The 25017-nt window shown below is 47.5% G+C and overlaps 1 protein-coding gene across 2 annotated transcripts in view; it reads right to left on the bottom strand.

The window, feature by feature from the left end:
- Positions 1–25017, bottom strand: part of AGL (amylo-alpha-1, 6-glucosidase, 4-alpha-glucanotransferase) — a 271005-nt gene that overhangs the window by 229556 nt on the left and 16432 nt on the right. Inside the window, exon 1 of one of the 2 annotated variants that reach the window (XM_063940049.1) lies at positions 11368–11443. The exons of the other annotated variant lie outside the window; for it this stretch is intronic. The gene's annotated coding sequence lies outside the window, so the exon portion shown is untranslated. Of the gene's footprint in view, positions 1–11367; positions 11444–25017 lie in introns of those variants that run through there. 2 annotated transcript variants of the gene reach the window in all.

The following is a 25017-nucleotide window of genomic DNA, read 5'->3' as shown; positions in this document are numbered from 1 at the left end:
GACCAAGTAGCTGCTCGGCAAAGTTGTTAAGCCGAGACCCCTCGGGCAGCCGCCCAAGAAGAGCCCACCTTCCTCGTGGAATGGGCTTTTACAGATTTAGGATGCGGCAGTCCAGCCGCAGAATGTGCAAGTTGAATCGTGCTACAGATCCAGCGAGCAATAGTCTGCTTTGAAGCAGGCGCACCCAACTTGTTGGGTGTATGCAGGATAAATAGCGAGTCAGTCTTTCTGACTCTAGCTGTCCTGTAAACATAGATTTTTAGGGCCCGGACTACGTCCAGCAACTTGGAATCCTCCAAGTCACGAGTAGCCGCAGGCACCACAATAGGCTGGTTCAAATGAAAAGCTGAAACCACCTTTGGGAGAAATTGGGAACGAGTCCTAAATTCCGCCCTATCCTTATGAAAAATCAGATAAGGGCATTTGCATGACAAAGCCGCCAATTCTGATACATGCCTGGCAGACGCCAAGGCCAACAGCATGACCACTGTCCACGTGAGGTATTTTAGCTCCACGGATTTAAGTGGTTCAAACCAATGCGACTTCAGGAAATCCAACACCACGTTGAGATCCCACGGTGCCACTGGAGGCACAAACGGGGGCTGAATATGCAGCCCTCCCTTAATAAAAGTCTGAACTTCAGGCAATGAAGCCAGTTCTTTTTGGAAGAAAATGGACAGAGCCGAAAACTGGACCTTACTGGAACCCATTTTAGGCCCATAGTCACTCCTGACTGTAGGAAGTGCAGAAATTGACCCAGTTGAAATTCCTCCGTCGGGGCCTTCCTGGCCTCACACCAAGCAACATATTTTCGCCATATGCGGTGATAATATTTTGCGGTCACATCTTTCCTAGCCTTAATCAGCGTAGGAATGACTTTATCCGAAATGCCCTTTTCCTTTAGGATCCGGTGTTCAACCGCCATGCCGTCAAACGCAGCGGCGGTAAGTCTTGGAACAGACAGGGCCCCTGCTGCAGCAGGTCCTGTCTGAGCGGCAGAGGCCATGGGTCCTCGGAGATCATTTCTTGAAGTTCTGGTTACCAAGATCTTCTTGGCCAATCCGGAACCACGAGTATAGTTCTTACTCCTCTCCTTCTTATTATTCTCAGTACCTTGGGTATAAGAGGCAGAGGAAGGAACACCTACACCGACTGGTACACCCACGGTGTTACCAGAGCGTCAACAGCTATCGCCTGAGGGTCCCTTGACCTGGCGCAATAACATTTTAGCTTTTTGTTGAGGCGGGACGCCATCATGTCCACCTGTGGCCCTTCCCAATGGTGTACAATCATTTGGAAGACTTCTGGATGAAGTCCCCACTCTCCCGGGTGGAGGTCGTGTCTGCTGAGAAAGTCTGCTTCCCAGTTGTCCACTCCGGGAATGAACACTGCTGACAGTGCTAACACATGATTTTCCGCCCATCGGAGAATCCTTGTGGCTTCTGCCATTGCCATCCTGCTTCTTGTGCCGCCCTGTCGGTTTACATGGGCGACCGCCGTGATGTTGTCTGACTAGATCAGCACCGGCTGGTTTTGAAGCAGGGGTCTTGCCTGACTTAGGGCATTGTAAACGGCCCTTAGTTCCAGAATATTTATGTGTAGGGAAGTCTCCCGACTTGACCATTGTCCTTGGAAGTTTCTTCCCTGTGTGACTGCCCCCCAACCTCGAAGGCTGGCATCCGTGGTCACCAGGACCCAGTCCTGTATGCCGAATCTGCGGCCCTCTGGAAGATGAGCACTCTGCAGCCATCACAACAGCGACACCCTGGCCCTTGGAGACAGGGTTATCAGCCGATGCATCTGAAGATGCGATCCGGACCACTTGTCCAACAGATCCCACTGAAAGATCCTTGCATGGAACCCTCCGAATGGAATTGCTTCGTAAGAAGCCACCATCTTTCCCAGGACTCGCGTGCAATGGTGCACCGACATCTGTTTTGGTTTTAGGAGGTCTCTGACTAGAGATGACAACTCCTTGGCCTTCTCCTCCGGGAGAAACACTTTTTTCTGTTCTGTGTCGAGAACCATCCCCAGGAACAGTAGATGCGTTGTAGGAACCAGCTGCGACTTCGGAATGTTCAGGATCCAGCCGTGCTGTTGTAGCACTGCCCCAGCTAGTGCTACTCCGATCAACAACTGTTCCCTGGACCTCGCCTTTATAAGGAGATCGTCCAAGTACGGGATAATTATAACTCCCTTCCTTCGAAGGAGTATCATCATCTCTGCCATTACCTTGGTAAATACCCTCGGTGCCGTGGACAGACCAAACGGCAACGTCTGGAATTGGTAATGACAGTCCTTTACCACAAATCTGAGGTACTCCTGGTGAGGGGGGTAAATGGGGACATGCAGGTAAGCATCCTTGATGTCCAGTGATACCATGTAATCCCCTTCGTCCAGGCTTGCAATAACCGCCCTGAGCAATTCCATTTTGAACTTGAACCTTCGTATATAAGTGTTCAAGGATTTAAAATTTAAAATGGGTCTCACCGAACCGTCCGGTTTCGGTACCACAAACATTGTGGAATAGTAACCCCGTCCCTGTTGAAGAAGGGGTACCTTGACTATCACCTGCTGCGAATACAGCTTGTGAATTGCCTCCAGCACTGCCTCCCTGTCTGAGGGAGCTGTCGGCAAGGCAGATTTGAGGAAACGGCGAGGGGGAGACGTCTCGAATTCCAGCTTGTACCCTTGAGATACTACCTGTAGAATCCAGGGATCCACCCGTGAGCGAGCCCACTGATCGCTGAAATTCTTGAGACGGGCCCCCACCGTACCTGGCTCCGCCTGTGGAGCCCCAGCGTCATGCGGTGGACTTAGAGGAAGCGGGGGAGGACTTTTGTTCCTGGGAACTGGCTGTATGCTGCAGCTTTTTCCCTCTACCTCTGCCTCTGGGCAGAAAGGACGCGCCTTTAACCCGCTTGCCTTTCTGGGGCCGAAAGGACTGTACCTGATAATACGGTGCTTTCTTTGGCTGTGAGGGAACATGGGGCAAAATGTTGATTTCCAAGCTGTAGCTGTGGAAACGAGGTCCGAGAGACCATCCCCAAACAACTCCTCACCCTTGTAAGGCAAAACTTCCATGTGCCTTTTAGAATCAGCATCACCTGTCCACTGCCGAGTTCCTGGCAGAAATGGACATTGCGTTTATTTTAGATGCCAGTCGGCAATTATCCCTCTGTGCATCTCTCATGTATAAGACTGCGTCTTTAATATGCTCTATGGTTAGCAATATAGTGTCCCTGTCTAAGGTACAGAGAATCTGACCACGCAGCTGCAGCACTGCACATCCATGCTGAAGCAATAGCTGGTCTCAGTATAATGCCTGAGTGTGTATATACAGACTTCAGGATAGCCTCCTGAATTCTATCTGCAGGCTCCTTTAGGGCGGCCGTGTCCTGAGACGGTAGTGCCACCTTCTTTGACAGACGTGTGAGCGCTTTATCCACCCTAGGGGATGTCTCCCAACGTGACCTATCCTCTGGCGGGAAAGGGTACGCCATGAGTAACCTTTTAGAAATTACCAGTTTCTTATCGGGGGAAACTCACGCTTCTTCACACATTTAGTTCATCAGATGGGGGAAAAACCACTGGAAGCTTTTTTCTCCCCAAACATAATACCCTTTTTTGTGGTACCTGGGGTAATATCAGAAATGTGCAACACATTTTTCATTGCCGTAATCATGTAACGGGTGGCTCTATTGGAATGTACAGTAGTCTCATCGTCGTCGACACTGGAGTCAGTATCCGTGTCGACATCTGTGTCTGCCATCTGAGGTAGTGGGCGTTTTAGGGCCCCTGATGGCTTTTGAGACGCCTGGGCAGGCACGGGCTGAGAAGCCGGCTGTCCCACATCTGCTATGTTGTCAAACCTTTTATGTAAGGAGTTGACACTGTAATTCCTTCCACATGTCCATCCACTCAGATGTCGACCCCGCAGAGGGTGACATCACATTTATCGGCATCTGCTCCGCCTCCACATAAGCCTCCTCATCAAACATGTCGACACAGCCGTACCGACACACCACACACACACAGGGAATGCTCTGACTGAGGACAGGACCCCACAAAGTCCTTTGGGGAGACAGAGAGAGAGTATGCCAGCACACACCAGAGCGCTATATAATGCAGGGATTCACACTACCCACAGTGATTTTTCCCTTATAGCTGCTATAATACACAGATTTGCGCCTAAATTTAGTGCCCCCCCTCTCTTTTTAACCCTTTGAGCCTGAAAACTACAGGGGAGAGCCTGGGGAGCTGTCTTCCAGCTGCACTGTGAAGAGAAAATGGTGCCAGTGTGCTGAGGGAGATAGCCCCGCCCCTTTTTCGGCGGACTTCTCCCGCTCTTATAATCATAATGTGGCAGGGGTATTTTACACATATATAGCTTATTAGGCTATATTATGTGCGATTTGCCACTTTTAAGGTACTCTAATTGCTGCCCAGGGCGCCCCCCCCCCCCTGCGCCCTGCACCCATCAGTGACCGGAGTATGTGGTGTGCACAGGGAGCAATGGCGCACAGCTGCAGTGCTGTGCGCTACCTTAATGAAGACCGGAGTCTTCTGCCGCCGATTTCCTGGACGTTCTTCTTGCTTCTGGCTCTGCAAGGGGGACGGCGGCGCGGCTCCGGGACCGGACGACCGAGGCTGGGCCTGTGTTCGATCCCTCTGGAGCTAATGGTGTCCAGTAGCCTAAGAAGCCCAAGCTAGCTGCAAGCAGGTAGGTCCGCTTCTCTCCCCTAAGTCCCTCGTAGCAGTGAGTCTGTTGCCAGCAGATCTCACTGAAAATAAAAAACCTAAAATATAATTTCTTTTCTAGGAGCTCAGGAGAGCCCCTAGTGTGCATCCAGCTCGGCCGGGCACAAAATTCTAACTGAGGTCTGGAGGAGGGTCATAGAGGGAGGAGCCAGTGCACACCAGGTAGTCCTGAAGCTTTCTTTAGTTGTGCCCAGTCTCCTGCGGAGCCGCTATTCCCCATGGTCCTGACGGAGTTCCCAGCATCCACTTAGGACGTTAGAGAAATATGGTCTTTTACAGGAGAACTAAAAGGTTCCAGCAAGCCTCCCCTGCATGCCAGTACTTGGAGAACCACAAATACAGCCGCTGATTGGTTGGCGGCTATGCAAATGACGGAAGCCACGTGGTACATATACGGATGGAGCCACGCTAATCGTGGCTCCATCTGTGCCTGGGAGCGCACGCCCTGGGGCGCCTACCGCCACATCTGGGGTGCGTGCGAGTCCGTGACATGCACACATCACATTCACTCAAATGAGAGCGTCTCTGTGCGCTCCTGGCGTGACTAGGCAGAGGGATCGCCTAGTCACGCAAGGAGCGCTCGTATGCAATGAAGCCACACTAGATGAGTGCGGCTCCATATGTGGCTCCTCTAGGTCTGGCTGGTTTGAGAATTTCATTTACTGATGTGTCCACATACATCTTTGCTATACCCCGCCATATATGGCACGGTTTTGCATGCCATAGACTCTTAGATTTAGCCATGCCTTGTGATTTTTCTTAATTTGCTTCTTTAATATGTTACTTTGTACATATTCTATTATGGCAAACAATTTTAAAATCTATCCACTCGCTACTCGTGAAAAACAGCTTAGCCGTGTTTTGCATGTTGTGCCATATTTAGCAAAACAGCAAAGATGTAAGTGGAAACATCTGTATTTAGTTTTTTAATGCCATGGAATGACTACACGGACTACAGGACCGAGCACTGCAAGGATTGGTAAGTATGGTACCCCCAGACCCATGTAGCAGATTCTGTTGAACAAGTAAAACGAGCGGCACCATGGATGAGTATATGTGAGTGTGTGTATTAAAGTTTTACTCTCAAGGGTGGGTGTTTTTGGTCTTTATTTTAATAACTCCTTTACAGTAGTTCTCCTATAAAAGACTATTATTCTACCTTTAACTGAATGCGATCAAATCTGCACCCACCACCCAGGGGTGCCAGGGAAAGTCCTGGGCTTCAGCCAAGGCTCTGGTTGCCGTAGTGAGGAGGTCTTTACTTCCCCAGGAATCCCCAGCCTGGGCAGACTAGAACGAGCAGCCAAACAAGCGACAGCCAAAACGATTATTCGCAAATTTATTAGTAAATGTGCAAATAGTGGTGCAAAACATTCCAGCGATGAGGGGCAATCATGAATCGAACCCAAAGCAATTAGTAAATCTACGCCCCCCCCCCCCCACCGTAGTATTATCATTCAGGCAATATCAACCTACATATTCTGTGGATAGCAAGCCTGTCCTGGCTTTTCATGTATTGTTGCAAGTACAATTAAGTGTACAGGGGATACCAGGGAGGGCAAAGCACCCCCTTTCTGTCTTCTGTTTGTTGTGACCCCTCCGTTTCATGCACCCGATCAGTGATGCCAAAGTGATTGAGCAGCTTCCACTGTGTATGCATTTGTGAGAGGCATTGTATGGATCAGCATTTGAAAGGCATGCTGGTTCCTTTAGTGCTACGCTGAGATCCCAGGGGTGGCTCCTGGATAAGCTGGCCCTCAAACAGGTGTGTATCTTCCTATTGGCCAGGATGGCACTTGCCAGGGGCGCCGCCCGGCAGTGCCACCAGCGCCAGGGGGTAGAATGACATAGTAGTTCTCACTGAATACATCCCTTAGCAGTGTTAATCCACTTCCGGACTCTCAGAAGCATATTGCACTCTGACACTCTCTGTGACTACGGTCACAAATTCAATGATGGTGAATATAGCCGGGAGTGAGGCACTTCCAGGTATGGGGAGGGGCGAGGCACCTCCTCTTCCTCATCTCATTGGTCCCATGTGGTCTGTCACCAAACAGCAGCCACTACAATCAGCACCAGTCAGCGTGACCATACCTGTACATTTTCTGCGGTACCGTAGCTGCACTGCATGGTCTATCCTGGCAGTCTGGATCACAGGTTACAAAGAGCTCTGTATGGAGAGGTATCTAGACCAGTGACTGCCTCTCCAGCTGTGTTGAGACTACAAGTCCCAGCACACCTTGTCAACTGGATTTGCTGGGACATGTAGTGCCACCACACTTAGAGTGGGGTTTTTAACTGTATGTATGTGTGCATATATCCCCTCGTGTCCCTGCCCGCACCATCCCTGTAACTGCCGCCTCAGTGACCCTGCCCATACACTCCTGTAATTCCCTCTCAGTATCCGTGCCCACACTCTTCCCATAATTCCCCCTCAGTATCCCTGCCCGCACCCTCTGTAATTCCCTCTCAGTGTCCCTACCCGCACCCTAACTGTAATTCCCCCTCAGTGTCCCTGCCTGCACCCCTCCCTGTAATTCTCCCTCAGTGTTCCCAACCTCAGCCTCCCTGTGACTCCCTCCTCAGTGTCCCTGACCGCACACTCCTGTAATTCCCACGCACTGTCCCTACCCGCACCCTAACCGCAATTCCCCCTCAGTGTCTCTGCCCACACCCTCCCTGTAATTCCCTCTCAGTGTCCCTACCCGCACCCTAACCGTAATTCCCTCTCAGTGTCCCTGCCTGCACACTCCTCGTAATTCCCCCTCAGTGTCCCTGCCTGCACCCTCCCTGTAATTCCATCTCAGTGTCCCTGTCCGCACCCTCCTCATTTATATCTTCCTCAGTGTCTCTGCCTGCATCCCTCCCTGTAATTCTCCCTCAGTGTTCCTAACCTCAGCCTCCCTGTGACTCCCCCTTAGTGTCCCTGCCGCATACTCCTATAATTCCCTCTCAGTGCCCCTTTCCGCACCCTCACTGTAATTGCCCCTCAGTGTCCTTGACCTCAGCCTCCCTGTAGCCTCTCCCTCTCATTTTCACTACCCGAACCCTCCCTGTAATTCCCCCTCAGTGTCCCTGACCTCAGCCTCCCTGTGACTTCCCCCTCAGTGTCCATGCCCACACCCTCCTGTAATTCAACCTCAGTGTCCCTGCCCATATCCTCCCCGTAATTCCCCCTCAGTGTCCCTGCCTGCACACTCCTGTAATTCCCCCTCAGTGTCCCTGCCCACTACCTCCCTGTAACTGCCCCTCAGTGTCCCTGACCTCAGCCTCCTTGTAAGCCCTCCACCTGATTGTCCCTACCACATAGGCAAACGCAGGGGGGGGGGGGGGGGGGGGTTCCGGTTGCCCAGCAACCCCCCTCCTCTTGGCAAGTGGCTCAAATTATGAAAACAATAGCAATGGTATATAATACGATAACTAGAGCTATCACCACATAATGCAGTTTAAGGGACAGAGTAGACTTGCTGCACATGCCCAGTGGTAGCATCTTCTTCTACCAAGTTTGCTGTGTGAATGCTCAATCAGTACAATGGACAAGAGAGTAGCTACCAGGAAGAAAAGACCATTACCTTTCCATGAGGTGGGAGAATGTGTGCTTAAAAAGTGCAGGACTGGCTCTATTATGTTTGTTTGTGTACGTATTTATTTATTATGGTATGTTTAATCTTTTTCCTGACCACTTATTTATATTATTTAAATGTGTGATACAGCCTATACTATAGACCATCTACAGTGCTAAATATTAATACTGTATTCCATACAGTATACATTAATATCCAGGGTCTTTACTAGGTTCTTCTACCACTCCCCGAGACTCCCACAACTGCTCCAACGTTCTGCAGTGGGATATTGTGTACTGCATTTGGAAACCCCCCTCTAGAAATCCTGCATTTGCCACTGTACCCGCACCCTCCCTGACCTCAACCTACCTGTAACTCCCCCCTCTGTGTCTCTGGGTGGAGGGGGTGGGGGCGCCAGTTCCTTACTTTGCCAGGGGCACTCAGACCCCTAGATACACCCCTGCCCTCAAATTGGATATATATTGGCCTTGATCAGTGAGTGAGCCATGCGAGGGGTACACAAATGGGGCTTTTTTGTGGCAGAAAAGTGACAAAACACCCCAAAATAAATAAATAAATTGTGTCAACCTTTTTTTGTGTCAACAATTTCCATGTAGACCTTTTGACCCTGTTGACCTTTTCTACTGTCTACCTACTTCATGTTGACCTTTTGACCCTGTCGAGCTAATAAATGTCAATCATTAGTGGTCAACCTATTGACTGTAAACCTTTTTAGTGAAAATCTAATAATCCGCAACCGCAGATTAGCATGTCGGACTCTTTCTCTTTCCTCCTACCCATATTTTCATCACTTCTTCAGTCTGATCTCTCTTAGGGGGGAAATAAATTGCGAACTAATAAATCTGCCCAGCTGAATCAGTGTGGCAATAGCTATGCTGTACGGAAGCCAGATCTCCCACAAAAGTATTTGCTGACCCATTGTGTAGCAAGCACTTGTGTGATTTTAGTATTCAGCCAGGCGGGCGAAGGGTACAAGATGCGGTGCCGCTGTTAGCACTTAAATGCTGCACAACGTCAGTTCGCCCGGAATTGAATTTTACCTTTTGGCTTATCTTCCCTTTCTTGATACTGTCCTTTCTCGGTCTCTCCATATCTCCTCTATCTCTCCTTTCCTGTGCTCTTTTATTCATCCCTTGACAGGCTGTAGGCATTTGGGGGCGGGAACTGGGCACATCTCAGAAAAGGGAGGTGTGTCACAGGGCATGCCGAAGTCAGCAACTGTGTCCCCAGTCGTAGATTCACTGGCTTCGGCAACTTAATTGCAATGGCATTTCGCATCCAAAGTTTGTCTCTTTAGGGCCCCCCAGTCTTAAGTGCCCCTGGCACCCAAAGCCTTAATCCAGCTCTGGCTATAAGATATAACCCAGGCTAAACTAACATTTTAGGTGAAAAATTGAAAAGTTTAATTTATTGATAAATGTGTTACGTAAATGGAAGGAGGTTTGAGTTGATGCAAAATGTAAACTATTGCACCTCTGGAGAGTATCACGCCTCTATGCACATCTAGGTGCACTTCTCAGGGGTCCAGTTGGAGATTCATGGAATATTAATAGTGCTAAACATTCATTATTTTGCTCACACTTGCAAAAATAAGTGTTTTCTGTAATATCCAAATTTATGTACAAAAACACATTGTGCAGCCCTAGAAGAGGGCCTCGGACTTACTGTACAAATGTAATTTCATACAAAATAAACCAGGAAAGAGCAAAAACTTTATGCATGCCCTCGTTGGTTGTAGTCTTGTGTTATTTGTTACCTCCCGTAATGGGTATGTTGCTAAAGCCATGATAGTTTGTAAATGGTACAAGGTGTGGTGTGAGATACTTAATTTCTCTGCATGTGACAATTTTGTTTGTCACATGCAAGTTCTGAGAAAACGTAAGAAGTTATGCCAAAAAGGAAAGTGAAAATAATCAAACCCAGGTTCCCTTTTGCCTAAGAACATCAGTTTTTAAGCAACTCACAAAACTAAAACAGCAACCAAAAGGCTCAAGGCTGTGACAGCTATCAGTCAGAATGACAATCCATCCTTACATAACTATTCTCTTCATGGCCATCCTCACCGCAGGCTCAGCAGGTAAGTGGCACTGCAATTATGTTATTGAATCAATCTGTGCACTACTCAGAACAGTGATACCATTACAGCATAACTGTCTAGTACATTTATTTCTTATCATTCATATAGCGCCTGCCTATTACATTGAGCTTTGCAAACACTAGTAAAACAAGACTGAGAATTGGGTAGAACAGCTTATAATTATGTGGGTGTTTCTCGAATTGGAACTGTAAATGTAAGCACATCTCTCAGTACATGAATAAGGCTATGCACACATCAGGACAATGTGTACTCCAGCCGACGGCACGGCCAATGTACCAGTATATATCGTGCAGCCATACACACTACGCAATCCGGTGAATGGCTGCGCGGTACATCCCACATTCACCTGCATGCGGTCGTCAGCAGGGTCAGTCCATCTGACGTGCAGTACAGCAGATGGGTTGACCCCACCGACGACGCACAATTGAGCATACATACTGAGAGATAGGGAGGATAGATTGTTCAAATTTGCATCGGAATGATATATTGGCCAATATGGGGGTCATTCAGACCCTGCAGAAATGGTGTCCCACAGCGCAGTTTGCCAGTAATGGATGCAACCGCAATGTGATTGACATGCGACGACGATGCTGGTGTGGGGTTACGCCATTGTGGGGGGGTGGCGCCGGAAAAACGGTGGTGGGCCGTGACAGCAGCCGCTCCACACAAAAAAAAATGGCCACTGAATGCTTGCGGATGCATTGGGGGGCGGCCTCACACATGCTGGGCAGCCTTGCTCTGTCCTGAGCGGCCCCCAGAATGTGCAGAGATGAACGCAGATCTGGCTGTGTATGCAGCGAACTGTGTTCATCTCTGAATAACCCCCTATATCGCCTAGTGTGTACCCAGCATAAAAGACACCATTCTCCCTAAAAATTACATCTATCTGTTGTCTAGGTATTATGCCAAGATGCAGTTCCATACCTGAAGTCACTGCACCTGTAGGAGGCACCACTGTGTTGGCATGCTCCCTTTTCCTACCCGAGAAACTTGAAAACCTAAAGATAGTATGGCAGAAGAAAAGTGAAACATCAGAAGACCTTCTACTGCACCAAGAAGATTGGGACAAAAACTGTGATGTCTGTATGGGCAAGACTACAACATACAACAATTGGTTACATCGCAAAGATACTACACTGCAGATGGATAAGATTAATCAGAGTGATGCAGGACAGTACAGCTGTTGTATTAAACGGTTGCAAAAAGGTCCAGAATATATCTACAGGTGCTGTACTATACGGCTGAATGTGGCGCAGGAATGTAGAGGTGAGGGCACTGATTGATTAGATATTCAGGACAAAACCACTGTTGTAGGGCTATTCAACATGAAGCCCTCAAGCTGTTGTGGAACAAATCCCATCATGTTAAGCCACAGGTTTAGCATGCCCTAATAGCAAAACTGTGGCAGGGCATGCTGGGATATGTAGTTCCACAGGAACTGGAGGGCCTTAAGCCTTCTGTTAGCAGCGCAGCTTCAGGTGGCATTGCGGGTAATTCAGAGTTGATCACTGCGGCAAATTTGTTAGCAGTTGGGCAAAACAATGTGCATTGCAGGTGTGAGAGATATAATATTAGCAGAGAGAGTTGGATTTGGGTGGGTTATTTTGTTTGTGCAGAGTAAATACTGGCTGCTTTATTTTTACACTGCAATTTAGATTTCAGTTTGAACACACCCCACCCAAATCTAACTCTCTCTGCACGTTATATCTGCCCCCCCAGTGTTCGCAAATACGCGCTATAACGCGTATTTTACCCCATTATTGTAGGTGGGGACTCAAAAATAAAAAAAACGCTGGGTCCCTCAGGACGCGCTCTGACCAATGAGCAGCGCTGTCCTGTGCCGTCAATCAGTTCTGCTCTCCAACTGCAGAGGAAGGGGAGGAGACCATGGAGCATGTGATCTCCCTACCTTCCCTCACCCTCCGCTCCGCTCTGCACCGGACCCGGATTCACTAGGGGGCTGTGGCGCCAGCCGTCTATCCTTACGTAGGTACCGCGCTGGTCATAACAAACTGAGTTAACCCCCGGCTCCCTGGGCACGTCTTCTGGCGCGTTGCCATGACAGCAGCCTAGCAACCGCCGGGACAGGAAGGAGCCCAGTAGTGTCATAGCTCTCCCTTGTCTGTATGCAATCCAGAAATTCAGTGAGAGAGAGAGAGAGAGAGAGAGAGAGAGAGAGAGAGAGTGTGTGTGTGTGTGTGTGTGAGAGAGAGTGTGTGAGAGAGTGTGTTCCAGAAATGCTCACTTATATGGTATGAGCATGGAATCAAGAGATGCTCAGTTATATGCTATTTGTGTGTGTGTATTGAATCCATATGGAAAACGGTGCATGATGGTGGATTACCTGATCACCGGGGGCACCTGCTGTGTACTGGATGATCGTGTCTCTATGCAGCAGCTCATCTGGGCCGGAGATGGACTCACCAGCAAGTGAGTGACCCTGAGCCCTCTGCTCAATGAGGGGACGCGCCTGTCTGTCTGCTAAGAATGTTCCGTTAGACTCCTGGGACGGACAGCAATTAAGATATGTGGTACCATAAGTCCCAGCATGATGTGCTAGGGGGTGTGAGGGGACCAAAAGTCCCAGCATGATGTGCCAGCAGGGGTGATTGGACCATAAGTCCTATCACAACGTACCATGGGACCATAAGTCCCAGCATTATATGCCGGCCTCAGCGATGATACAATAAGTGTCATCCTCTGGAACTTTTAGGTTCAGATGTGAAGTCATTGGTTGCCTAATAATGGGTACATGCCAGTCTTCTCCCAATATAAGCTGTATAACTCCATTATCAACTGGAATTATGTCTTCTGTAGTGGGGTCAAGTGAATGGGCTAGAAATAAAGGGAAACTTTTTTTTTTTGTTTAATCTCTTATCAGCATATTCCTATGGTTATAAGTGCTCTACCTTGTCCAAAGTGTATACCGTGCTCTATCTGGCGCAATATGTATAACGTGCTCTACCTGGCGCAGTGTGTATAGTAGGTTCTACCTGGCGCATTGTGTATAGGAAGTTCTACCTGGTGCAGTGTGTATAGGAGGTTCTATATGGTGCAGTATGTATAAGCGGCATTACTGTGGTGTAATGTGAATTGGCACTAGTATGTGACCACGCCCCTTCCCCACAAACCAACGCCCCTAAATGTATGCTGCGCGCCTTTGCCGCGCAATGTCCACTGTTTTTCATGTAGGTGGTGGAGCACCAATTCACTTTCTGCCAAAGGGCACCAAAATGTCTAGTTACAGATCTGGTGCAGTATCCTGTTTGCTAAACAGTCCAGCAGCATCGTCACCCCCTACCCCGTTGCAACACTTTTGTAGTGTCCAAATCTCTGGTTTTATATTTGAATCATTAATAAGAACCTTGATTCCGATGGGACCCGGAAAAGGACAGGTAGGACCCCAATTTTTAAAAGTGAGGGGTCCCTGGGACCCACTTTTTGTTGGGCTCAGCGCGATCACTGCCCCCCTTCCTGCAGTGCACATGGTTTTGCCCAACGGCTAACAAATTTGCTGCTGCGATCAACTCTGAATTAGGCCCATTATACGCTCGACTTAAGCCGGCAATCCTCGTAACTTCCAACCGGAACAGGGCATGTTCAATAGGGACTCTATAATTAGTGTACTTACAATTTTGTATTATGTGTTAATGACAAGTATACTGTACTTACAATGTTTTCATTTTCTGCAGGTGATCTGAGACAGACTATTGTGGCATGGTCCGTGTACCTCTTCTTCCTATCTGTCTGCCTGTACTCTTTATACAGATGCGGGTCTCAGCAATGCCGCAAGCAGAAGACTATCTCAGTGTGACCAATTGCAAAACATTCTTTAACTACATAATCCTTGATGCTATATAAGTGTGTGCACTGTATATATAGAGCTATATATATTTTTAAACAGCAGCACTATAGGTATACAAGTTTATAAAGCTGGACTGCAGATATATATGAACCAGCACATTATAGAATATATCAACACAGAAATAGAAACACATCAAAATTAGCTATTATGGCATTATCTAAATGACCTGAGGTGTCAAAATAATCTACTTTACTGTAACGTCCAGAAGATTCACCCATTAGGAGAACTGAGAGAGCAGGCAATTCTGCCACCAGGGCAATTCCCTACATGCAAGACTCTGACATCAATCATGTCTGGCTCAGTAAACATTGGACATGTATTGCCCCAACAATTTGATTATGTAAACTGTGCCATTTAGTTGCTCCCCACCTCTTCTTTTCATACCATCCCTCCACATCTCTCAGAGGGGTAGGTACAAAGTGTAGGCAAGTATAAGAATGGTATACAGCAGTGGTCCTCAACTGTGTGCCATGGCACCCTGCAGAGGTGCCTTGGATTGGTGGTCCAGGACCAATTCAAATTATTTATGGTTAATGTAACAGGCCAAACCAGTGCTGGTGGCTGCCAATCATAAAATATGTAAACAAACAGAAGCAAATCCTGTCCCTCACCACACAATTGAACCTAAGGATGACATATAAACATAATTTACTTAATTTAATATTTATTTCTAAATTTCTCAATAAGAAACTTTTGTCCTACGGGTGCCGTGAAATTTTTTTGGATACTCTAGGGTGTAGTGATTCAAAAATGTTTGGGTACTACTGGTATTAAGTCTACTGGAAAAGCAAAACCAGTAGGATGCATCTCAGAAGATGAGTGCACACTTAAGGTGCCCACACATGGCACTAGATTTTAAACGATATGTGTGTTTCTAACCGATCGAAACGACACATCGTTTAAAAAGTGCTGTGTGTACAGGTAAAAAAATTGCACACGCGGGTCGTTCGTCGCCTCCATTGATATTTTCAACATGCAGAAAGATCTGAGGTGGTGGCAAACGATGCCATGCTGCCGGATCCCGCTGGTAGCAATACACATCGCTACATATGTGGGCACCCTTCAAGGAGTGACATATCTGGTGTTTTATTTATTATTATTTATTACCAATTATTTATATAGTGCACATATATTCTGCAGCGCTTTACAGAGAATACTTGGCCATTCACATAAGTCCCTGCCCCAGTGGAGTTACAATCTATGGAGGTCATTCCGAGTTGTTCGCTCGGTAAAAATCTTCGCATCGCAGCGATTTTCCGCTTAATGCGCATGCGCAATGTCCGCACTGCGACTGCGCCAAGTAAATTTGCTATGCACTTAGGAATTTTACTCATGGCATTTTCATCGTTCTGGCGATCGTAATGTGATTGACAGGAAATGGGTGTTACTGGGCGGAAACAGGCCGTTTTATGGGCGCGTGGGAAAAAACGCTACCGTTTCCGGAAAAAACGCAGGAGTGGCCGGAGAAACGGAGGAGTGTCTGGGCGAACGCTGGGTGTGTTTGTGACGTCAAACCAGGAACGACAAGCACTGAACTGATCGCAGATGCCGAGTAAGTCTGGAGCTACTCAGAAACTGCTACGAGGTGTGTAATCGCAATATTGCGAATACATCGTTCGCAATTTTAAGATGCTAAGATTCACTCCCAGTAGGCGGCGGCTTAGCATGAGCAAATCTGCTAAAATCCGCTTGCGAGCGAACAACTCGGAATGACCACCTTTATTCCCTATTACATAAATATGTACACATATTCATACTAGGGCAGTGGTTCCCAAACTGTGTGCCGTGGCACCCTGGGGTGCCTCAGGACACTTGCAGGGGTGCCTCGGGTTGGTGGTCCAGAACCAATCAAATTATGCATGGTCAATGTAAAAAGCAAAACCAGTGTTAATGGCTGCCAATCATAAAATATATTGACAATCAGAAGCAAATCTTGTCCCTCACCACATAAGGTACCCTAAGGATGACATATAAAGACAATTTACTTTATTTAATATTTCTTTCTAAAGTTTTCAATAAGAAACTATTGGCTTAGGGGTGCCGTGAAAAAAATTCTGATACTCTAGGGTGCCGTGATTCAGAAAAGTTTGGGAACCACTGTACTAGGGTTAATTTTGTTGAGAGCCAATTAACCTACCAGTATATTTTTGGATTGTGGGACAAAACCAGAGTACCCGCAGGAAACGCACGCAAGTACGGGGAGAATATACAAATTCCACACAGTTAGGGCCACGGTGGGACTCAAACCTATAACCTCAGTGCTCTGAGCCAGTAATGCTAACCATTACACCATCCGTACTGCTGTTTTCTTATTGTTGCAATAAACATAGCCACTTATTAGTAAATAAACATGGAAAAGTAGCACAAATACAAGTTGAAAATAAATAACTGTCAAACCAAAAAAGATCCCAGGCACAGACCTAGTTTTATGCTGTATAAAAAAATAAAAAAAACATTTGTTAAGAACTTCTACTGTATGTTCTGAAGCTTTGTTACAAGTCTTTTCGCATGTATCATAGGACCAACTGACAAACGTATTTTGCCTTTTCAATCAATATATTTAAATATGCCAAGGTATTTTATATCGCATATGCTCCCTGCAATCTTTAAATCTGCACTACCTCTAATTCAAAGACTATTATACCTTTTTCCCTACTCTTAATTTAAATACTAATCATTTATCTTTTGAGTCAACAATAATGGTGTACAGTCTGAAAGAGTACTATAACAATGGGATTTCCAATATGCCCTTGTAAAAAGAAAAACATTTATACTGAGATAATAAGACATAATTAAATTGTACATATATGTGGATTATATTTAATTCTTTTTGTGAGTTACTAATTTTACAGTTTTTATAAAATTATAAACAAATAATAATAACTTGGAGGTTGGGGGGTATTCAATTAGCTAACTGAGCGTGGCTATTCAATTAGTCCCCAAGACAACAGATAACAGGGATTTTTTTCGAGAGAGCAGGCTGGAAAAGAAATCTCAGTTAAGTAGCCTGTTTTGGGTGCCGCGGTTGTGTTGACCCATTCTCCCGGGTTGTCCCAGGTAGACCTGGATTTAGCGGCTTGGGACCCTGCTCTCTCAAACAATCCATAGCACTATATTTTCTTTCCTGATTCATGCTCCTTACATTATTTGTCATTTTTTTCTTTATATTGAAAGATTTACACATTACAGAAATTACAAACATGGTGGAATGGTTAGTATAACTGTCTCACAGCGCTGTGGTCATTGGTTCAATTCCCACCACGGCTCTAAGTATGGGGGTCGTGACTGCATCCTCCTCAGACAGTGGAGGATGGTGGTGCTGTGGCTTTGCTCACTGCTGCTCCTCTCTCTGTATGCGCAATGTTACGTTATGACATCACGTCGCCGCTGTCAAACAGATCAAGCCAAACATTACCCATTCCCAATTGCTGTTGTCAGGGGCTTAGCCAGAATGTTGTGGGTCCCATAACAACATTTTGAATGAGCCCCTGTCACAATGCTTCTAGAGAGAGACCTAGCAGTTGTTAATGTTATTCCCCATAGTACAGCCCTACAGCCCTAGTTCATTGTCTGAATCATAGTAGTGCCCTAGTTCATATTAGGTCACACTGTAACACTGTAGGGCTGTCAGTACACATAATGCCACACAGCATCTCCAGTTCATATTATGACACATTACATTGTCCCCAGTACAATATACCACACTATATTCCCTCCACTTCATGTTGTGTCACATTACAGTGCCCAAACACATATTATGTAACATTATAATGCCCTCCAGTTCATTTTATACCACACTACAATGAGCAGGTCCAGGGGCATAACTAGATATAATGTAGGCACCAAGTTTGTAAGGGCCCCTGTGTACCACCCAATGGGGAAATATATATATATATATATATATAATTTGAAACCTACCGGTAAATCTTTTTCTCGTAGTCCGTAGAGGATGCTGGGGACTCCGTAAGGACCATGGAGAATAGACGGGCTCCACAGGAGACGTGGGCACTAAAAAGAACTTTAGGTATGGGTGTGCACTGGCTCCTCCCTCTATGCCCCTCCTCCAGACCTCAGTTAGAGAAACTGTGCCCAGAGGAGACTGACAGAACGAGGAAAGAATTTTGTAAATCCAAGGGCAAGATTCATACCAGCCACACCATTCACACCGTAAAACATGGGAGATACGAACCAGTCAACAGTATGAAACAAAACCAGTATGAGTCCAAAACTGATCCAACTGAAAAATATAACCCTTATGTAAGCAACAACTATATACAAGTCTTGCAGGATGTTGTCCGCACTGGGACGGGCGCCCAGCATCCTCTACGGACTACGAGAAAAATATTTACCGGTAGGTTTAAAATCTTATTTTCTCTTACGTCCTAGAGGATGCTGGGGACTCCGTAAGGACCATGGGGATTATACCAAAGCTCCCAAACGGGCGGGAGAGTGCGGATGACTCTGCAGCACCGAATGAGCAAACATTAGGTCCGCATCAGCCAGGATATCAAACTTGTAGAATTTTGCAAAAGTGTTTGAACCCGACCAAGTTGCTGCTCGGCAAAGTTGTAACGCCGAGACGCCCCGGGCAGCCGCCCAAGAAGAGCCCACCTTCCTAGTGGAATGGGCCTTAACCGAATTCGGCAACGGCAATCCAGCCGTAGAATGAGCCTGCTGAATCGTGTTACAGATCCAGCGAGCAATAGACTGCTTAGACGCAGGAGCGCCAATCTTGTTAGCTGCATACAGGAGAAACAGAGCCTCTGTTTTCCTAACACGAGCCGTTCTGGCCACATAAATTTTCAATGCCCCGACCACATCCAGGGACTCAGAATCCTCCACGTCCCTTGTAGCCACCGGCACCACAATAGGTTGGTTCATATGAAAAGAAGAAACCATCTTAGGCAAAAACTGAGGACGAGTCCGCAACTCGGCTCTATCCACATGGAAAATTAGATAAGGCTTTTGTTAGACAAAGCCGCCAACTCCGACACTCGCCACGCCGAAGCCAAGGCCAATAACATGACCACTTTCCAAGTGAGATACTTCAACTCAACTGTTTGAAGCGGTTCAAACCAGTGAGACTTAAGAAACCGTAACACCACGTTAAGGTCCCATGGTGCCACCGCAGGCACAAAAGGAGGCTGGATATGCAGCACCCCCTTCACGAAAGTCTGGACTTCCGGAAGAGAAGCCAATTCTTTTTGAAAGAAAATGGATAGGGCCGAAATCTGAACCTTAATGGAGCCTAACTTTAGGCCCAAATTCACTCCAGTTTGCAGGAAGTGGAGAAAACGGCCCAGATGGATTTCTTCCGGAGGAGCAGTCTTGGCTTCACACCAAGACACATACTTCCTCCAGATACGGTGATAATGTTTCGATGTCACCTCCTTCCTAGCCTTAATCAGAGTAGGAATGACCTCCTCCGCTAGGATCCTGCGTTCAACCGCCATGCCGTCAAACGCAGTCACGGTAAGTCCTGGAACAAACAGGGCCCCCTGTTGTAACAGGTCTTCGCTGAGAGGAAGAGGCCACGGATCTTCTGTGAGCATTTCCTGCGGATCCGGATACCAGGCCCTTCGAGGCCAATCTGGAACAATGAGAATTGCCTGAACCCCTCTTCGTCTTATGATTCTCAGTATTTTTGAGATGAGAGGAAGAGGAGGGAAACATAGACCGACTGAAACACCCACGGTGTCACCATTGCGTCCACTGCGACCGCCTGAGGGTCCCTTGACCTGGCGCAATATCTCAGAAGTTTCTTGTTGAGACGTGAAGCCATCATGTCTATTTGAGTCAGTCCCCACTGATTTGCAATCTCTGCAAAGACTTCCTGATGAAGTCCCCACTCTCCTGGATGCAGATCGTGTCTGCTGAGGAAGTCTGCTTCCCAGTTGTCCACTCCCGGAATGAAGACTGCTGTCAGAGCGCTTACATGACTCTCCGCCGATCGAAGAATCTTTGAGGCTTCTGCCATTGCAACTCTGCTCCTTGTGCCGCCTTGGCGGTTTACATGAGCCACTGCTGTGATGTTGTCTGACTGAATCAGAACCGGTAGACCTTGAAGTAAGGTCTGCACCTGACGAAGGCCATTGTATATGGCACTTAATTTCAGAATGTTGATGTGTAGACAAGCCTCCTGGCTTGACCAAAGACCTTGGAAGTTTCTTCCCTGTGTGACTGCTCCCCATCCTCGGAGGCTCGCGTCCGTGGTCACCAGAACCCAGTCCTGGATGCCGAACCTGCGACCCTCTAGAAGGTGAGTACTCTGCAGCCACCACAGGAGAGACACCCTGGCCCTGGGGGACAGGCGGATCATCTGATGAATCTGTAGATGTGACCCGGACCACTTGACCAGAAGGTCCCACTGAAAAGTCCTGGCATGGAACCTGCCGAATGGAATGGCCTCGTAAGACGCCACCATTTTTCCCAGCACTCGAGTGCAGTGATATACCGACACCCTATCTGGCTTCAACAGGTCCTTGACCAAGCTCTGAAGTTCCTGGGCCTTTTCTTTTGGAAGAAAAACCCTCTTTTGTTCCTTGTACAGAATCATGCCTAAGAAAGGCAATCGGGTCATTGGAACTAACTGTGACTTTGGTAGGTTTAGGATCCAACCATGTTGTTGCAAAACCCTCAGGGAGAGTGATACACTGTCCATCAATCGTTCTCTCGATCTCGCTTTTATCAGGAGATCGTCCAAGTATGGGATAATTGTGACACCCTGCTTGCGCAGGAGCACCATCATCTCTGCCATTAATTTGGTAAAAATCCTCGGGGCCGTGGAAAGCCCAAACGGCAACGTCTGAAATTGGTAATGACAATCCTGCACCACAAATCTCAGGAACGGCTGATGAGGTTGATAAATGGGGACATGAAGGTATGCATCCTTTATGTCCAGGGACACCATATAATCTCCCCCTTCCAGACTTGCGATGACCGCTCTGAGCGATTCCATCTTGAACTTGAACCTCTTCAAGTATAGGTTTAAGGATTTTAAATTCAGAATGGGTCTGACTGAACCGTCCGGTTTCGGGACCACAAACAGGGTTGAGTAATAGCCCATCCCCTGCTGAAGCGGGGGAACTTTGACCACCACTTGTTGAAGGCACAACTTTTGAATTGCTGCCAGAACTACCTCCCTCTCTGGGGAAGAAGTCGGCAGTGCCGATTTGAAAAACCGGCGAGGAGGCACCTCTTCGAATTCCAGCTTGTACCCCTGGGAAACAATGTCTATTGCCCAGGGATCCACCTGAGAGTGAACCCAGACTTGGCTGAAAAGACGAAGACGTGCCCCCACAGGAGCGGATTCCTTCCGCGGAGCCCCAGCGTCATGCGGTGGATTTAGTAGAAGCCGGGGAGAACCTTTGTTCCTGGGAACTGGCTGTAGTTGGCAGCTTTTTCCCCTTGCCCTTACCTCTGGCAAGAAAGGAAGATCCCCGAGCTCTCTTGGATTTATGTGACCGAAAGGACTGCATCTGATAATGTGGCGCTTTCTTAGGCTGTGAGGAAACATAAGGTAAAAAAGTTGATTTACCTGCAGTAGCCGTGGAAACCAGGTCTGCGAGACCTTCGACAAACAATTCCTCACCCTTGTAAGGTAAAACCTCCGTTGTGAATCGGCATCACCCGTCCACTGTCGGGTCCACAGTGCTCGCCTGGCAGAAATCGCCATAGCATTCGCTCTGGACCCCAGTATGCCTACATCCCTCTGGGCCTCTCTCATATAAAGGACCGCATCCTTAATATGGCCCAGGGTCAATAAAACAGTTTCCTTATCCATTGTATCCATATCAGTAGATAAGGTATCGGTCCACGCTATAACAGCGCTACAAACCCAGGCCGACGCTATTGCCGGTCTGAGTAAGGTACCGGTATGAGTGTAAATTGACTTCAAGGTAGTTTTCTGCTTGCGATCCGCAGGATCCCTGAGGGCAGCGGTATCCTGAGATGGCAGCGCCACCTTTTTGTAAAGGCGTGTCAACGCCTTGTCCACCCTTGGGGAGGATTCCCACCGTATCCTGTCCTTGATCGGGAAAGGATACGCCATAAGAATCTTTTTGGGAATCTGCAGTTTCTTGTCTGGAGTTTCCCAAGCACTTTCAAATAGCTCATTTAATTCAAAAGAAGGTGGAAAAGTAACCTCAGGCTTCTTTTCTTTAAACATGTGGATTTTTGGATTAGGCACCGCGGGGTCATCTAGAATATGCAGCACATCCTTTATAGCAATAATCATATAATGAATACTCTTTGCCAATTTTGGCTGCAACTTCGCATCATCATAATCGATACTGGATTCAGAATCTGTGTCGATATCAGTGTCAACTACCGGAGAAAGTGGGCGTTTTTGAGACCCCGAAGGCCCCTGTGACATAGGGAAAGGCAGGGTATGACCCTCTGTACTGTCCCTGGACTCTGCTTTGTCCAAACGTTTGTGCAATAAATTCACATTTGCATTTAAAATATTCCACATTTCCATCCAGTCATGTGTCGGCGTTGCTGACGGCGACACCACGCTCATGCGCTCCACCTCATCCCTAGGAGAGCCTTCCGCTTCAGACATGCCGACACGCACGTACTGACACACCACACACTCAGGGAAGACTATCTGGAGACAGTTTCCCCACAATGCCCTTTGGAGAGACAGAGAGAGAGTATGCCAGCACACACCCAGCGCCAATAACCCTGGACAAAAAAATTACCCAGATACAGCGCTATTTGTATATTCACTGCGCCAAATTATGTGCCCCCTCCTTTAAAACCCTCTGTCACCGGTGATCAGCAGGGGAGAGTCCGGGGAGCCAGCTTCTCAGCGTGTGCTTGTAGAGAAAATGGCGCTGGTGAGTGCTGAGGGAGAAGCCCCGCCCCTCAGTGGCGGGCTTCGGTCCCGCTCTTTGAACAAACTGGCGGGGATACCAAAACACACAAATAAGTGTATATTTAATTACAGTCAGTCCTAGAGGAAGCCATTGCTGCCCCGTGCGCCCCCCCCCCCACCCGCGCCCTGCACCCAACAGTATGCGCTGTGTGTGTTCTGTGTGGGAGCAATGGCGTTACCTCAGTGAAGATCTGAAGTCTTCTGCCGCCTCTGAAGTCTTCTGCCTTCCTATACTCACCCGGCTTCCATCTTCCGGCTCTGCGAGGAGGACGGCGGCGCGGCTCCGGGACGAACCGCTAGGAAAGACCTGCGTTCTGACTCCCTCTGGAGCTAATGGTGTCCAGTAGCCTAAGAAGCAGAGCCTAGCATTTAAGTAGGGCTGCTTCTCTCTCCTCAGTCCCACGATGCAGGGAGCCTGTTGCCAGCAGGTCTCCCTGAAAATAAAAAACCTAACAAAATACTTTCTTTTCAGGAAGCTCAGGAGAGCTCCCTGTAGTGCACCCAGTCTCCTCTGGGCACAGTATTAAACTGAGGTCTGGAGGAGGGGCATAGAGGGAGGAGCCAGTGCACACCCATACCTAAAGTTCTTTTTAGTGCCCATGTCTCCTGTGGAGCCCGTCTATTCCCCATGGTCCTTACGGAGTCCCCAGCATCCTCTAGGACGTAAGAGATATTATATATATATATATATATATATATATATATATATATATATATATATATATATATATATATAAAACAATGTAAAGGGCGGCACTCCAATGGATTTTGAAAAATATACAGCTCACCAAGCCAGCTTCATTTCATTGTTTCAGGTGTCTTTATTTACACCTTTCGTCAGGATACAAAATGACAAGACCACATACCTTATATAACACCAGCGTGCACGACACGCCACGCTCCCCCTGCTTCCGGCACCCGGCGTCGACGTCACAAACGCCGTCCCCTACTATGACGTAGGGTATGGGCGGGATGGTAGTCATAACAACGAACGAGGCTTTAGACGCAAAGCGTCATGCTCCAGCAGGCCGTACTAACTACGCCTAATGGGCGCGGCTGTTGCCATGACGACCTGCTTTGTTGAGACGCGGGCGCCGTGCAGCACGTGGACCGCGCCGGCCGGGTGAGTACCACTGTGGCCACTTATTGTTAATTGGTATGGGTATATAGAGATGTATTTTGTGAACTGTTATTATACAAGCTGTCCCTGACGAAGGGGTATTGTCCCCGAAACGTAGGAAACCAATAAAGGACATTTTACTTTGATTTCAACAAGTCTGGTGCGTGCCGCTTATTTGTCGCAACTATCAATAGCCTAAGGGCTTAAGAGGGCACCACAGCAAGAAAAGTCTTATAACTCAAGGAGTGCCGGATAACTGGATCGTATATGATAGACATCAGTTTCCTGAGGTAATCAGACAAATTGCTGTTTTGTCATGGCACCCACGGTATGTTGATACCTTAACAAGGTGGATAGCAATGTTCAATACAGACTGCTTTTAACTCACATGGTGTGATTTTGCACAGACCCTTTTGGAGCATTACTTTGCAAGCAATGGCTACCCCAATTAATGAGATGGATCAGATGCCTGATTTCTCATTTATGGACACGTTTGAAATGCTAAGTCTATCTGATATAGAAGCGGAATCTATTCTGTTCAAAAAACAATTGGATGATGATATTACATTGCACACACCGGAAAACATCTTTAAACAATGGCTGAGACTCAAACAACACGAGTGTGATTATTTATATCACGGCATCACGCTATCAGATTATTATAAATCAAAACAGATACCAAGGGGATTCAGGATTAAAAATATGCCCACT

Source organism: Pseudophryne corroboree, chromosome 9, assembly GCF_028390025.1.
Source record: "Pseudophryne corroboree isolate aPseCor3 chromosome 9, aPseCor3.hap2, whole genome shotgun sequence".
Taxonomy (NCBI): Eukaryota; Metazoa; Chordata; class Amphibia; order Anura; family Myobatrachidae; genus Pseudophryne; species Pseudophryne corroboree.
The sequence above is the reverse complement of the archived record's forward strand: the minus strand, read 5'-3'. Positions and strand labels throughout refer to the sequence as shown.